Raw genomic sequence first — 6,827 nt, forward strand, 5'->3', positions numbered from 1 at the left:
CTGCAAATCTTCTATTTAAAATTAAATAGGAAGATGTATTTTTAGGTGGCAACTTAAACAGAAAAGTTTCTTTTTCCTGATAAGTTTACTCTTATTTAGTGATTTTGCAATTAAACGTGTATTATCTTTCAAGCAAAATGAGTAAACTTTTCAACTCTGTGAATATTTGAACCGTATCTTTTAAAAAGTTTCTAATTTTTCATTTTGTACCTCCTTGTTTGAGGAATTCAGTGAATGAAAATGTCCTGGTAAATGCCTTTTTTGCATAAATACCTCTTACTTTTTAAGTGCAAGATAACAGTGATTATTCAGCTAGAGGAAGTTTGTTAACTCAAAGTTCGTCTTACAGAGAGAAAAAAAAAAAACCGTTTAATTTCACTAAAATACCTAAAACTGAAGTGAAACCGTGAATTCAAGTTTCTCCAGGAGGTGGCAGTGTTTAGCTTTTTACCAGCAGGAGTCTATGACGACTTCCTGTGACGTTCGGTTGACATCCTGTTTTTAGCCGCTTAGCTTAAAGTTAGCTTCGGCTAAACTCGGTTAAAATCAACATTTCTGAACGAATTTAAGCGTAAACGTGGCGTTCTTTCAACAAGCACGACTTTTTAGCATGAAACCTGAGTTTTCTGGGACACATGGCAGCTTTATTTAGTGATTTTAAGCACGGCAAAGCTCATTTCCGACATGGAGGAAGTGACGTGACACGTCACTCATCCGGTCGTTAGCTGTTAGCTTAAAATTAGCATCGCTAGCGTTGTTCAAAAACATAATTTAATGACGGATTTTAAACTCAAACGCGGCGAAATTTTAGCAATTGGACTTTGAAGAACTTAACAGTTGATCAGAATACAGCTTTTAAAGCGTTTTTTAACTTTAAAAAGCAGGTTTTATTTCCCTATGAAAACGAGTCTTCATTTCCGGGTCACGTGACTGAAATCACTAATCACAAAGCAGCACGGGGGTGAGAGGAAATGACGTAGGCACGTCATTCACTTTCTCAGCAAATCAGAGCGCTCCACAGCAGCAAATCCAACCAATCACGAAGCGTTTTTCCAACTAGCATGTTAGATTAGCCTGAAATAAGTTCGTCAACTTTTCGTCTTTTAAACTGTCAAAATGCACTTTTTCTGTTAAAAATTGTAACGAATCAATTCTGAGTTGCACGGAGTCTGCTACTCCGGTCTCAAAACGTCTTTCTAGCTATTTAAACAACTCGTCCGAACTTTTTCAGAACCGAGCCGGTACCAGAACCACGTCTGGACCGCCTTTAAACAGAATAAAGCGTTTCCACACAAACCCAGCTTTTAGTTACCATAACAGGCGTACAATTTCAGCTTTCATAAAGACTCAATGACACTATTTCAGCTTTCATAACATCACTAGCTGCAGTATTTCTGTGAGCTTTCTGATTATCACAGCCCAACACGCTTAAACATGCAGCGTTTTGACTTCAAGCGGCGCAGCCTGACCTGCGTTTCTGCACAGCTGATTCTCTGCTATTTTTCTTCATGCCAACATGTAAAATCAATCTTTACACGAATACACAGTCATTTATGAACACGTATACGGGCCACCAATATGTGGTGGAAACGTACGTACGGGCCGACAATATGTAGTATGACATATGCTGGATATATTCATACATTTACGGGTTCTTCATTTTTCTGAACTGTGTAAATGTCGTGCATTGAACTTAACAGAAATGTAACGAGAGACGTTATTTATCTTTGACCCATCAAAATGAATGCGGTCATTTATTTACAGAATCAAAGTTTAACATCAAACATTTACATTAATTTGGCAAAATATGAAAATAACAACAGCATAGTTTTACAGGAAGTGAGAACAATACGGCGATTGTTTTCACTTTTCAGCTAAAACGGCAGACATCAATTAATCAGCTTTACAATCAGGAAAAAACATACGGCCATGATTTTCCGTTGCATCACCACAGACATTAATGAAAACATCTGGACTAATTTTCTAGCAGAAAGGAGAGTTTAAAGATGGAAAATGGAGATTTATCTTACAGAGAGATGTGTGAGGGAATTTATCTGTGGTACCAGAACAACACGCTCTTTGGAGAATAAGCTTGGCCCACGGTACGCTTGGTCGAAATGGAACTTTTACCTGGCAGATGATAATCAGCGTCGGTGTAGAGTTCTCCTTTTGACTCGTTTCAGCGTCTCCGTGAGGACAGCCAAACCCTTAGGAGTCGTGTGAGGTTATCCAAACAGAAGTTATAATCCCCAAGATCGTCTCTGGATTCTGGATTCCAATAGAAGCATCCTGGACGCCTGCGTTAGCATCCAAGAACTCTGAACTCTTTAACTCTCTTCAGAGAGTTAAACTCTGGAACTCTTCTCCAGGAAAAACTTTCAAGCTCTGAAAAACTCTACTGTTGAACTGGGAAGTCGCCACATTTAAATGGGTTCGACTTCCGGGTCATTTGAGAGCATTTTGATTGGTCGATGGACCAGAACAGAGGTGTGGTTTGTGATGTAAGGTGTTATGAAAGTCAAGGATAGAGATTAAGTTTGTTTAAAGCAGACAGAAAGATTATTGGAGAAAACCAGTCTCAGTGGCGTCTCTTCTCCTAGTATCTGCTGTAAAAGTTAAACATGACATTTCTTTTCAGTAAACTTTTTAGTTGACCGAAGCCTGAACTTTGACACACACTTACAAACTTGCTCATTGAAGACAGAAAAATCAAGAAATGCATATTACCCTGATTTCTTCTTTGAATGAGGAATAAAAATCATTACTTACTGTTTATGTAAATAAAAATGAGTAGTTCTCTTCAACCTGTAAACATTGTTTGAACTAACACAACTTGATTATTAAAACATTTGTAAAGTAGTAATGATCATAGAGAATTGTCTTTTCCACTTGATTAATTCAAGAAAGAAAGTCTCAGAAAGAAAGGTCAAACTGTATTTCTGGATGCAGATCAATGAAATGACAGTTTCTGTCCATCTGGTCAGTTTTGACATAGGCCTAGTCCACTACAATACGATTGGAAAAATGAAGATGCATTGTGACCTTATAACACCTGACAGTGCCGCTTATAAAACAAAATTGGTATTGGCTAAAATCCGAATCGGCAGGTCAGACATTTTAGAAATCGTGATCCGTGATCGGTCAGAAAACTGCAGTTGGTGCATCCCTATTTCAAATGTTTATTTATTTTAATGTTGATAACTGACAACTAATGAAAACCCTAAATTCAGTATCTCAGAAAATTACAATATTACTTAGAACCAATAAAAAAGGATTTTTAGAAATGTGGGCCAACTGAAAAGTATGAACATGAAAAGTATGAACATGAAAAGTATGAACATGTACAGCGCTCAGTAGTTTGGGGTCCTTTTGCCTGGATTACTTCAACAATGCAGCGTGGCATGGAGTCGATCAGTCTGTGTCACTGCTCAGGTGTTATGAGTCCATGTTGATCTGATAGTGGCCTTCAGCTTTTCTGAATTGTTGGGTCTGGTGTATCACATCTTCCTCTTCACAATACTCAATAGATTTTCTATGGGGTTAATGTCAGGAAAGTTTGCTGGCCAATTAAGAACAGGGATACCATGGTCCTTAAACCAGGTACTGGTAGCTTTGGCACTGTGTGCAGGTGCCAAGTCCTGTTGGGAAATGAAATCTGCATCTCCATAAAGTTGGTCAGCAACAGGAAGCATCAAGTCTTTAAAACTTCCTGGTAGATGCTGTGTTGACCTTGGACCTCAGAAAACACAGTGGACCAACACCAGCAGACGACATGAAACCCCAAACCATCACTGACTGTGCAAACTTGACACTGGACCTCAAGCAACGTGGATTCTGTGCCTCTCCTCTCTTCCTCCAGACTCTGGGACCTTGATTTCCAAAGGAAAAGCAAAATTTACTTTCATCAGAGAACATAACTTTGGACCACTCAGCAGCAGTCCCAGACAAGACACTTCTGACTCTGTCTCTAGTTCAAGAGTGGCTTGACACAGGGAATGTGACAGCTGAAACCCATGTCTTGCATACGTCTGTGTATGGTGGTTCTTGAAGCACTGACTCCAGCTGCAGTCCACTCTTTGTGAATCTCCCCCACATTTTGGAATGGGTTCTGTTTCACCATCCTCTCCAGGGTGCGGTTATCCCTATTGCTTGTACACTTTTTTTCTAACACATTGTTTTCTTCTCTTCGCCTCTCTATTAATGTGTTTGAACACAGAGCTCTGTGAACAGCCAGCCTCTTTAGCTTTTGTGTCTTGCCCTCCTTGTGCAAGGTGTCACTGGTCGTCTTAAGGACAACTGTCAAGTCAGCAGTCTTCCCCATGATTGTGTACCTACAAAACTAGACTGACAGACCATTTAAAGGCCTTTGCAGGTGTTTTGAGTTAATCAGCTGATTAGAGCATGGCACCAGGTGTCTTAAATATTGAAGCTTTTCACAATATTCAAATTTTCTGAGATACTGAATTTGGGGTTTTCATTAGTTGTCAGTTATAATCATCAACGTTAAAAGAAAGAAACATTTGCAATATATCAGTCTGTGTGTAATGAATTAATGTAATATACAAGTTTCTCTTTTTGAATGGAATTACTGAAATAAATCAACTTTTTCATGATATTCTAATTTTATTACCAGCACCTGTATATGCAGTAAGTCAGATTTCATTTTGCCTAAAATTGTGAGTGCTGCACAGGCAATGTTGTAAAATGATTGACAGAGTGAAGAAACAGCTTTGTGAACTCCTCCCTTTGGTTTTATAGTCCTCATGCAACAGCTCTACCAACTCATCCACTGTGCCACCCACTTAAAACATCCCAAAAGCTTAAAAAGCATAGCATGTTTGTTTTTTTAAGAACTCAGCCAAATGTCACATTGTTTTGGCTTGATATGCTTTACAAAACATTATAATTTAAAACTAATTGTAATTTTCATTTTCATTAAGAACTTGATTGCCAGCATTCACAAACAAGTAGACAAGATTTGCTTATGCATAACTGCAGTTTTGACAAAATAAGTGAGAAAAACGTTTTTGGAGCTCATATTTTATAAGACATGATTAAAATTTAAAACAGGTCACACGAAGCTGCATTTGTTCATCTGTTGGCACAGTTTAATTATGAGCTAGTTTTCCAAATTTTCAAAATCTTTGCAAAACAAATAGACAAACAAATACTCTTCTTGCTCCCGTAACTTTTTCTTAGTAAATAAACAAATTATATATGAAAATACAGGATTCCTTTGCCCTCTTCTGCCCAGGTGTGTCTCTTGCTGATGTAAAAATTACAAATTTCTACTTAATCCTCTCAAAATGCAGAGAGCACACCCAAACTTCCATAGATTTCAAGTACATTTAGCTCAAAAATGTATCTTCAAGCAGCGCAATGGTGCAACTGCTAGAGCAGCTGCCTCTCAGCAAGCAGGCTACCCTGGTTCAAATCCCAGTCCGGGGGCCTTTCTGGGTGGAGTTCACATGTTCTTTCTGTGTATGCGTGGGTTTTCTCCGGGTTCTCCGGTTTCCTCCCACAGTCCAAAAACATGCATGTTAGGCTGATTGATAACTCTAAATTCTTCCTAGGTGAGAGAGAGTAGAGTTGCATTCCCGCCCAAAAAAATCCAACCTGACCCGGCCCAAGCCCGTAGCCATCATTTATGAACCCCACCCGACCCAACAAATTAACAGTAATAACAGGTCAGGACCCGGAAATAAAACCTCAACATTTTTAATTAAGCTTTGACTGCTTATATAAATATTAAAGGTCGACGGACGCACGCGTACGAAATAAGGGGGGCAGAAGATCGGAGCTGAGGGGGTGTTTGTCCTTTCATGACCGTCAAAGCGCATTAAATCCCTGCTACTGCCTCCATTCTGCATTATTCAGACATGGACCCTGCTCTGACATGTTGGATATTTTGTGATCTCGCATGTTAGGGTCGTTGGACGCGCGCAGAAGTGCAGCAGCTGAATGAACATCCATTTGGGCTGATGGATCGCTGGCAGTAGTCCATCTGAAGCTTAACTTAACTTTTTACCTCTTTCAAGCCCAGTCAGGGCACGGTCAAATGGCCGCATGCAGCAGATGAATGTATGGCAAGCCATGTTGCCAAATATTTGGATTGTCAGCCGCGTGCGTTCACTGATGTAATCAAAAGTCCTACATCGACCTGGTCTGCACATTAAGCACATTATTATGGACCAGCCCTAATCCGGGTCGGGCCGGGTCGGGCTCCAGGTTTGGGTTAGAAATTACAGCTCTGAGAGAGTGAATGGTTGTTTGTTTCGTTTGTCTCTATGTGACCCTGTGATGGACTGGAGACCTGTCCAGTTTATCCGCTGCCTCTCACACAGTGACTGCTGGATATGGGCACCAGTGATCCCCGCGACCCAAAAATGAACAAGCAGGTAAAGATAATGGATGGATGGATGGATGGATGGATGGATGGTCTTTAATTGTCATATCATGCACAAAACCAATGTGGAAACATAAAAACATAGTCAGCCTTCTGTCATTCACACTTTTTTTTATATTTTTAACATGATTTTTAGCTTTTGCAAAGCAACTCCTTCATTGCGATTTACTGTTGAGTTGATATTTTTGTCCTATTCTCAAATTTTCAGTTAGGGAGTGACAAATGCAAGTATGTGGTTACCATGGTGACCCTCATTAGCCAACGGTTGTCACGGTCAGCGGCCCCCGCTGCCCCCCATCTGCCTAAGCCTCTGCTCTTTGTGTGGTTTCTGTTTCTGTGTCCTAAGCCTCTGCTCTTTGTGTGGTTTCTGTTTCTGTGTATCTGGTCCTGTTTTCCACTCACTCCTCAGTCTGCCTCTCCA

The sequence above is a fragment of the Nematolebias whitei genome, chromosome 10, assembly GCF_014905685.2.
Source record: "Nematolebias whitei isolate Nwh7 chromosome 10, NemWhi1, whole genome shotgun sequence".
Taxonomy (NCBI): Eukaryota; Metazoa; Chordata; class Actinopteri; order Cyprinodontiformes; family Rivulidae; genus Nematolebias; species Nematolebias whitei.